Source organism: Rhinopithecus bieti, unplaced genomic scaffold (assembly GCF_001698545.2).
Source record: "Rhinopithecus bieti isolate Rb0 unplaced genomic scaffold, ASM169854v2 scaffold_3874, whole genome shotgun sequence".
In the NCBI taxonomy this organism is placed as follows: Eukaryota; Metazoa; Chordata; class Mammalia; order Primates; family Cercopithecidae; genus Rhinopithecus; species Rhinopithecus bieti.
In genome coordinates this window covers 302,096-312,876 of record NW_016804362.1, presented here as the reverse complement: position 1 = coordinate 312,876, position 10,781 = coordinate 302,096, and the positions used below count along the sequence as shown (strand labels likewise).

The window sequence follows — 10,781 nt, the reverse complement described above, 5'->3', positions numbered from 1 at the left end:
AAAATGGCCATACTGCCCATGGTAATTTATAGATTCAATGCCATCCCCATCAAGCTACCAATGACTTTCTTCACAGAATTGGAAAAAACTACTTCAGAGTTCATATGGAACCAAAAAAGGGCCTGCCTTGCCAAGACAATCCTGTGCCAAAAGAACAAAGCTGGAGGCATCACGCTACCTGACTTTAAACTATATGACAAGGCTACAGTAACCAGAACAGCATGGTACAGGTACCAAAACAGAGATATGGACCAATGGAACAGAATAGAGCCCTCAGAAATAATACCAAACGTCTACAACCATCTGATCTTTGACAAACCTGACAAAAACAAGACATGGGGAAAGGATTCCCTATTTAATAAATGGTGCTGGGAAAACTGGCTAGCCATAAGTAGAAAGCTGAAACTGGATCCCTTCCTTACACCTTATACAAAAATTAATTCAAGATGGATTAAAGACTTAAATGTTAGACCTAAAACCCTCAAAACCCTGGAAGAAAACCTAGGCAATACCATTCAGGCCATAGACATGGGCAAGGACTTCATGACTAAAACACCAAAAGCAATGGCAACAAAAGCCAAAATTGACAAATGGGATCTAATTAAACTAAAGAGCTTCTGCACAGCAAAAGACACTACCATCAGAGTGAACAGGCAACCTACAGAATGGGAGAAAATTTTAACAATCTACCCATCTGACAAAGGGCTAATATCCAGAATCTACAAAGAACTTTAATGAATTTACAAGAATCAAACAACTGCACCAAAAAGTGGGCAAAGGATATGAACAGACAGTTCTCAAAAGAAGACATTTATGGAGGCAACAGGCACATGAACAAATACTCATCATCACTGGTCATCAAAGAAATGCAAATCAAAACCACAATGAGATACCATCTCACACCAGTTAGAATGGCAATCATTTGTAATAAGTCAGGAAACAGGTGCTGGAGAGGATATGGAGAAACAGGAACACTTTTACACTGTTGGTGGGACTGTAAATTCGTTCAACCATTGTGGAAAACAGTGTGGAAATTCCTCAAGGATCTAGAACTAGAAATACCATTTGAGCCAGCCATCCCATTACTGGGCATATACCCAAAGGATTATAAATCGTGCTGCTATAAAGATACATTCACACGTATGTTTATTGCAGCACTATCCACAATAGCAAAGACTTGGAACCAACCCAAATGTCCATCAGTGATAGACTAGATTAAGAAAATGTGGCACATATACACCATGGAATACTATGCAGCCATAAAAAAGGATGAGTTCATGTCCTTTGCAGGGACTTGGATGAAGATGGAAACCATCATTCTGAGCAAACTATCACAAGGACAGAAAACCAAACGCCGCATGTTCTCACTCATAGGTGGGAATTGAATAATGAGAACACTTGGATACAGGGTGGGGAACATCACACACTGGGGCCTGTTGTGGGGTGGGGGGATGGGGGAGGGATAGCATTAGGAGATATACCTAATGTGAATGACGAGTTAACGGGTGCAGCACACCAACATGGCACATGTATACATATGTAACAAACTTACACATTGTGCACATATACCCTAGAACTTAAAGTGTAATAATAATAATAATAATAATTGTTAAAACTATGAAGACTTTAAACCAACCAACAAGTACTAGAAATAAACATTATAAAGACATGAAAATTTTAAAAAATCTTATTAGATAGGTTTAGCAACAAACAAGACACAGCTAAATGAATAATTAATGGATTCAAATATAAAGCTAAGGAAAATACCTAGAAGATCAAAATGATAAAAAATATGAAAGAATATTTAAGAGACATAGAGGATAGATTTGATATCCAATATACCATAACAGGTGTTTTAGAAGGAGAAAGAAGAGGATATGAGAAAAGAAGTAATATTTGAAGATACAATAGCTAGGGATTTTCCAAAACTGATGAAAAACTTGAGCTCTAAGATCTAAAAAGCACAATAAATCCTAGGCTGAATAGGTAAACGTAAATTCACAGCTAGACACATCTCTGGAGCTGAAAAAGCACCAAAGAAAGTAATATCCCACCAGAGTAACTAACCAAAAAAACAACAACAAAAAGACTTTTCTATAGCAAAACTAGAAGCCAAAAATCAGTAGAATATTACTTATGAAGAACTGAAAGAAAATACTTGACTAGTTAGAACTTTATACCCAGCAGATCTATCCTACAGGGACAGGTGTGAAAGACATTGTCAAACTAACAAAAATGATAAGAATTTACCACCAAAAAAAAACTTATCAAAACAACTACAAGGAAGGATAAAGCAGAATGAAGAAGATTCAATCCTGAAAATAGTACTCAAATATAAGGAATAATAATGAGCAAAGAAAGCAAAATATGAGGGTGAAACTAAAATACTGGATAATGATAGTACTTAAAATTTGAGATGAGGAAAGTTAAAATATTTTTGTGTTACTCATGAAAACAGAAATATAAGCCAAAGTTAGACTTTTCAGTAAATATGCATGTTAAAATTTAAGATTAGCCACTAAAAGGATGGAATTCGAATGTATAATTTCCAATCTGGTAGAAGAGGGAAAAGACAGAATTTCAAAATAAACTAAAATAAAAGAGAAAACAAAAGGTAACATAGAAAAATCAGGATGAACTTTTACCTAATTGGGAGATAGAAAAAAATCCAAATCCTACTAAATATAAACAAATAACTTGCAAATTAAATATCAGAGATTACCAAACTGATAAAATAAATAAATTCAGATAAATGCTGACTACAAGAGGACACAGAAATGTTAAAATGGAAAGGATGGAAAAAATACACCAAACTAACACTAATCAAAAGTCAGATATAACTGACTCTCAATAATTCTCAAAAGAATATTCTCAAAAGAGTAATTACTAAAGTGGTTACCAGAGATAAAGAATGTCAGACAAAAATGACTTTCAAATCAAAACAGTCATTATCAGAGAGCTTACTAGAGATAAGGAATGTCAATCTATAATACTAAAATGTGAAATTCACAAATAAGATTCTACATATATAAATGCATACCGTACATAACCTCCCCCCAAATATATGAAGCATTAATGGGCAGAGTTAAAGAAGGAATTGATCCCAACAAAAATAAGATGTTAGTATTTATTAAGCAGACAGAAAATTCATAAAATATAGAAAAGTTTATACATAACCTTTATTCAAATTAGCAAGCTTAGTTTAATAAAGATATGTAGAACCTTCCAATCAATAGTCTCATAATATAAATTTTTAAAGCATGAGATTTTGTGAAAAGTGATCAACTATGACTATATAGCAAGTCTTGGCAGATTTCTAAGAATAACTATAAATATATGCTTTGATTACAGTGCATTAAGTTAGAAATAAAAGCAGAAAGATAAGATTAAAATACACTTTGACACTTAAAAAAGTTTTAACACACACACAATTCATGGATGAAAATGAGTTTATGATAAAAATGTAAATTACCTACAATTCAGGGATGATGAAAATCCTAAACATCAAATCTTGTGAGATGCTGCTAAAAATGCTCATAGAAGGAAGTTTATAGGCATGAATATGATATTATAAAAGAATTTGTTATCTAAGCAACAGACTTAAGTTAGTAAAAGAACAATGAAATGAACAGGAAAGAAAAAAGGAAGGAATATTGAAGAATAAATGTTAATTAAACATAAAACAAAGATAAAAGGATTGATGAGGCCAGGCATGGTGGCTCATATCTGTAATCCCAGCACTTGGGGAGGCTGAGGCAGGAGGATTGCTTGAGGCCAGGAGTTTGAGACTAGCCTAGACAATGTAATGAGACTTACATCTCAACAAAAAAGTTAAAAATTAGCCAGGCATGGTGGTGCACACCTGTTGTCTTAGCTACTCAGAAGGCTGAGGCAAAAGGATCCCTGGAGCCCAAAAGATTGAGGTTGCGGTAAGCTATGATTGGGCTACTCTGCACTTCAGCCTGGCCAACAAAATGAGACCTTGTATTTAAAAAAAAAAAAAAAAAAAAAAGGATTGATGTAAACAAAAGCCAATTTTTTTGAAGTCGAATAAAATAGGCAAAACTAGCAGAATTAAAGGAAATGCAAAAAAAATTAAAAATGACTATAATTAAAGCAGAGATTTAAATAAAAGAGGACACTATGAACAACCTCATGCAATATTTAGCACCATTTCTTAGATCTGAGCAAAATGCCTTACCCCCTGCCCACTTTGGTTTGAATTTTCTGAGTAAATTGTCATAAAATAAATATTATTTCAAAGTACTTTCATGTCCTTACAAATTTCTTATTATTATTTCTATTTCTTCTTCCATTACAAATAAAATCTTATAAAATCAACATAGCACCATAATTTATGAAACTATTTGTAGATATAGGCTATCAGCTCCTCTGTCTTAACCACCATCTGGTTAGTGTTGCTGCTCTGGACCACTTCCCTGTTCACTTGGCAGCAGATCTTTAAGTTGTATGGATCTGCTACACTGTCCTTGGTCACCAAGGCAGGGCCCAGAGGGCAGAAGGTGTCAAAGGTTTTTCCCAGCAGCCGCTGTTTCCCCTTATGTCTCATTTGCCAGTCATTAGCCATAGTGAAACCAGTCACATGGGCCATGGCATCTGTGGCCTTGATGTGCTTGCCTTTCTTTCCAGTGACCACAGCCGCTCCACGTCCCAGTCTACATCCTGGCTCTCCGGTGGGAGGACCATCTCATCATAGGGCTCCACGATGGAGTTGGCAAACTTGCTGAAGATAATGGGTTCCATGGGCACAGGCATGTTCTGTTCTTTGCAGTGGTCCACATAATTCATGCCCACACAAACCACCTTATCTGGCCACATGACTGGAGCCAGAAAGGTTACTTCCAACCTTGTAGGACTGGCAACTGGGTACCCAAGGCTCTTCTTGCCACTGAGAGGGTGGCCTCTCCCTGCTCTAGGAACTGTGTCATCATCTTGGGGAGCATAGAATCAAAGGTATTGAGGTTGATAACCCCTCCACCATTCCCCGTCTCCAGGCCAAAGTGAGGCCCCACCAGGTGGGGTGCCTGGAACTGCACTAGTCTCATGTCTCTGAAGGGTTGAAAGGGCCACTCTAAGCCTGCAGCAGAGCTGTGAGCAACCTTCTTCTGCCAGAGACCAGCATCAGAGCCTGGCGGCGGTGGCCGGTCCTCCTGTGCTGGGTTAGGGCTTGGGGGGCCAGAGGTCAAGGGCAGTGGGCACCTGAGCATTGGCACCAATGACCGCGGCTAGCGGGGGAGCTGCATGCAGCAGCCTCAAATATGTATTTCAAAGTGATACAGAGTTGGTTTACCTATGATGCTCAGAGCTCTCCATTCAGTGTCTGCAATGGAATAAAGCATATCTTCTTCTTTCCTTCTCGTTGTTAACATTCTCAGATTTCAGTCTTTACAGGAGAGCCAAATGGATCTGTGGAAAGCTAGAATTTTTTTTTTTTTTTTTTAACAATTCTCACACCAATGGGTGGTTGAAGTTTTAATTTTTTTCTTTGGACACATAATTCAAAAATTAGAGAAATGATTTTGTGTGTTACAATTTTAGCCTCCTGTCTTTTTTAATGTCTGAGATATACCTTCTGAGGATATCAAAGTCAAACATTTATGTTATATGTCTTCTATGTGTCATCTGCTTTGTGCTTTTTTTCCCTGCAGCCAATCATAATCCCAAATATTACAATAAAGATTTTGTGGTTTTTTATTATTCATTACTCTTTAAAATAAAAATTTCTTTCTGTCTAGACTCTCCAAAGATATAAATATAATACAATACAGGAAACATTGATGTTTTACAGATCAAAATGATACTGAGAAGTCTGGCACAAAAGAAATACACAGTAGACTTCACACTACCAGGAAAATTCTGTTTACCAAAAATGTGCCAACTTTCTATTGTGTTAAGTGTCATTGTTTAGAAAAGACAAAATCATTTCCTCCAAAAAACATATGGAGATGGAGTTATCTTTAGAAATTCCCAGGCTTTAAAGTTTCATGAAACTTTCTACTTTCTGAGCAAATAAATAAATGAATAATTGCCATCTCTTATTTAATAACTCCAGTATTCTCATGACCTCAATGTTTATAAAATGAAAATAAATTAAAAATGAAAAAATACATAGCTGGAAAAAAAAAACAGTTAAGTTGCAATTAGAGAGATTTTATTGCTGGTAAGTTTGAGTTCTTTCATTTAGATAAATCTCAAAAAAAAGGAAATTCCTCTTCAGAGAAAGAAACATTGAAATGACAGTGTCCAAATTCCATTACTAGAGAAGACACAGTAGCTTAAATCTATAAAGCTGGAACTGGAAGAGCAATCCAAAATGGCAAGTAGTTTTTGCACACTTCCAGGGAAACAAAGTCCCCATACTACTGGATGTTACTTATTGCAGTACTCTCCCCATTCAGAAAAGAAGGGAATAGGTATACATGTTGACCATATTACATACACAGTGGAAGATATTTTCTAGCCACTGCCATTTATTGAATATATGTGCTAAGCACAATTAGAACATACATAAATTCAGTTTATTTTACTCTAACTCTACAAAGGTTTTACTATTCCTATATTATAAATGAGAAAACCAAAGCTCAGAGAGAATGAAAGCCTCAAAGTTAGTGAGTAATGGAGTCCAAATTTCAGTAATGGAGTCCAAATTTCAATCCAGGCTTGTTTAATTCCAAAGTCCAGACACTTAATCATTGTCCCAACATTATAAGGGGCCAAATAAGGAATTAAGACATTAGAAGGCAAGCAACCCACTTTTGGTCCCAGAGAGCAATAAGACCCTGAACGTATCTTTCATGAAGTCAAGGAATTACTGGATAATTTGGCCTAACACACTGCTCTCAATTTAACACAGCTGTACACTTTCTCCACATTTACATCCATCTTTCATCTGAGTTAAACTACATGACTTAAGTACTCTAAGCCCCATTTTGCCCATTGACTTATTCAGAACTTTGCAAACAGTTTAATCTGAAAAAGCCACATAACGGGCCATATATTAACTTTTTCCTTCTTTCATTCTCTTCCTTTTTCTATCTGCTGAAATTACAGAAAATGTTCATTTTAATTACACATGTTTGGCCAGAAAGTTCGTATGATGCCTATGGGTCTGAAGAGTGAGTAGGTACCCAAGGGGGAGACATTTAAAAGTTGTTCCGTTGTCATCCCAGCACTTCAGAAAACCAAGTCAAAAGGATCGCTTGAGGCCAGAAATTCGAGACAAGTCTGGGCAACATAAGGATATCTTGTCTCTACAAACGAGTTTTTTTTAAATTATCCATTGCCATGATAGGAATACATAAACAAGCCAGGCATGGTGGTGCACACCTGTAGCCCCAGCTACTTGGAAGGCAGAGATCACAGGATCGCTTGGGCCCAGGAGTTTGAGGATGCAGTAAGCTATGATTGTGCCACTGCACTCCAGCCTGGGTGACAGTGTGCAAGCTTGTATATATATGTATATGTGTGTGTGTGTGTGTGTGTGTATATGCTATATATATATATAGCTTGTGTGTGTGTATTTATAGCTCATATATATACAGATAGCTTGTGTATACACATAGTGTGTGTATATATACATATATAGCTCATATATACATGCATAGCTTATATATATATATAAATATATATATATAAAATAGCTTTGGAAGATACATTTAGGCGTTCCAGCGGTAGAAGCCACAGTGCTTAGTTTCTCATCGAATTGGAGTAAGAGAGAGCTTGACTTCAGGATTTCTGGTTTGGGAGGCTGAGTGGATGTGATATCAGTTTCATCCTCAATGTGTTAAGTTTGATAATCTTGGAGACTTCTGGCTGGTAAAGTCTTTTAAGTCTATTAAGCAGTTAGAAATAAGGGTACTCTGGAGAAATGTACAGGTGAGAGATAGAGATCAGACAGGTAGTTGTTGAAGTCATGAGAAGGTACAGCACTGGTGTAAAGATAATAAAAGAGGGTATTATGTTGTGTATTCTGCTTTTAACATTATGAGTATTCTCTATGTCATTAATAAGTCATCAAAATGTTATTTTAAATTACTAGAATTTCATGGTGTGGATGTGCTAAAATGCAATCATTTCCTTACTGATAGGTACTTAAATTGTTTCCAATTTAATGGCCACAAAAACCTTAAGAAGATAAGTAAAGACTTCATTAAGTCAAACTGCAGGTACCATATATGTCTTTGATTAATTAAATACATTCCAAGAAAGGTTTTTGGAAATATAAATATTGACTAAGCATAACCCATGTTTGCCTTTAAAAAAAGAGTTTCTTTATTTAAATTTTTATTTTTAATTTTGTGGGTACATAGTAAGTGTATACATTAATGGAGTACATTGCCTTAAATTTCATTATAAAATCAGATGTGCATTCATTCAGACAGAAAAATTGGCTACTCAATAGATATGTAAATTTTACTTTAAAATAAAGTGGACTTTATTAAACTATATGTTTGAGGAGATAAATTATTCTGGTAAGATACTAATAAGAAAATGTTAATTATGCCATGTTATATTCTAAATGCATAAAATGAAAATATATCTTCTCTATCATTTATAATTAGCTAAAAAATTAGAGTAAAAGTTAGGTAATGTAGAAGGTTCAACAAATATACGTGGAAAGCATAGAAATTGGACTGTTGGATCTTCGGAAGAATAAATGTTTATGGAGCACTAACAGTGTGCTTGAAAATTAATCCTTATAGTAAACATATTTGTAAACCCCATTACAAATGAGAACACTGAGGCACAGGAAGGCAACTTGCTCAAAGTCAAACAGCTAACTCCCAAGCTGCTGCTGCTGCTGCTGCTGCTGCTCCTCCTCCTCCTCCTGCTGCTCCTCCTGCTCCTCCTCCCTCCTCCTGCTGCTCCTCCTGCTCCTCCTCCTCCTCCCGTTGCTCCTCCTCCTCCTCTTTATCCTCCTCCTCCTCCTCTTCCTTCTCTTCCTCCTCCTCACCATTACACTATGCTGCTCCCCCGAATCCACTTACGGTGGGAAAGAATAACCTACAGTGCAAGAAGTGACTGCATCCCGAGAGTGGTGTGTATGATTGCTTGCATTCAAGTTAGAAATCTTTAACCATTCTCTTTAGGAAGAGGAGATAGGCAACACATTTTGATCAGGTGTTTAAAAAATGGTGAATCTGTTTATTTAAACTAGTGGACAATTTGAAAGTGTGGACTAGGATTATGATGGGGAAGTCATCCTCAATTTGCAGGTCACTGTGGAGTAGACTAAAGGATTCATGCTTTGAATTAATGAATGAAAATAAACGAGCAAACCAAGTCCCATAACCAGAGTGTCTATCCAAACAAGGTCAGAGACAGTATTATTGTGGGGGTCCAACCTAGCAAGCAAGTGGAAGAGAGTCCCTTTTTGGTATTCAGCTTTCCTTTAGAGGATCAGAATTAGATATTATGAATGCTGTGACTGGACAACTGTATTCATGAGCATAAATTGGAGTCACAAGATAAATTAGGATCTTATGCAGGATATTGCTTACGAAACACAAATCCATTCAACTGGGAGCAAAGAGACCAAAGCCACCACAAGCATGTCCAAGGCCACTTAGCCTCTGACTTAGGGCCATCATGTTAGTGGAGAGGCAACGTGACCACCACTGTCCAGCAGTGGCAGGCAGCCTAATTTCATTTCATGGGTGACCAGGAGTTTGATGGTTATGCTACCCAAGCAATTAAGGGTGGCTAGAAATTCAGACGCTGATTGCACCCAAACAAAATTACTCTTCTATCCTTCCAGGCATGTTTATATTCCAAATCTAACTTTGCACCTTAATGTTTAATCCACAATGTTATATTCAAACTGCATTAGCCTGCTTTACTTTCAACTATAGCTAGAAGCCCTCTTGTTTAACACAGTTAATCAGCTGGGCACGGTGGCTCACGCCTGTAATCCCAGCATTTTGGGAGGCCGAGGCGGGAGGATCACGACGTCAGGAGATCAAGACCATCCTGGCTAACACGGTAAAACTCCATCTCTACTTAAAAATACAAAAAATTAGCCTGGCGTGGTGGCAGGCACCTGTAGTCCCAGCTACCCGGGAGGCTGAGGCAAGAGAATGGCATGAACCCGGAAGGCAGAGCTTGCAGTGAACGGAGATCATGTCACTGCACTCTAGCCTGGGCGACAGAGCGAGACTCCATCTCAAAAAATTTAAAAAACGCAGTTAATCAAAAATGGTCAATGTGAGAATCATTAAAAAAAAATTGTCTTAAAACATGTACATTTGTTCATATTCAAATGTGTTTGTTTATTATGGGGTTCAGTCTTTTATGAGTGTTGGCCTGAATATGGAGTTCTAGATCATATAGTTTATGTCAATCACATCATTTATATATTATCAACATTTTCCATTTTAGTTTATTTAAAATGAAAGAGAAAATAGAAAAGCTTATGAAGCAATATAAATGCAGCTTTCTGTTTAGATTTTTTAACTTAGAGACAAACTTCTATCATTGTCTCACCTGTCCCTGATTTGACTGTAGTTTTCTTTACTGGTTTACTTTTTTCACCAGTGAAAACCTTATTCAACTTATACAATTATCTCATAAAAGTTTTTTCTCTTTTAACCCTCATATTTTATTGATTTCTATAATATGTAATTAAGTTACTGGACTTCAATAATGAGTACACCTGCCATAAAGGGGTTTTGGTATAAAAACAACTTGAGGCCGGGCGCGGTGGCTCAAGCCTGTAATCCCAGCACTTTGGGAGGCCGAGACGGGCGGATCACGAGGTCAGG

The 10,781-nt window shown here is 36.8% G+C and overlaps 1 protein-coding gene and 1 pseudogene across 3 annotated transcripts in view; one reads left to right on the top strand and one right to left on the bottom strand.

The window, feature by feature from the left end:
• The window catches only part of PTPRR (protein tyrosine phosphatase receptor type R), a 297,932-nt gene that overhangs the window by 256,875 nt on the left and 30,276 nt on the right, over positions 1-10,781 (top strand). The window lies entirely within an intron of this gene.
• LOC108526660 (fumarylacetoacetate hydrolase domain-containing protein 2B pseudogene) lies at positions 4,364-5,143 on the bottom strand (annotated as a pseudogene).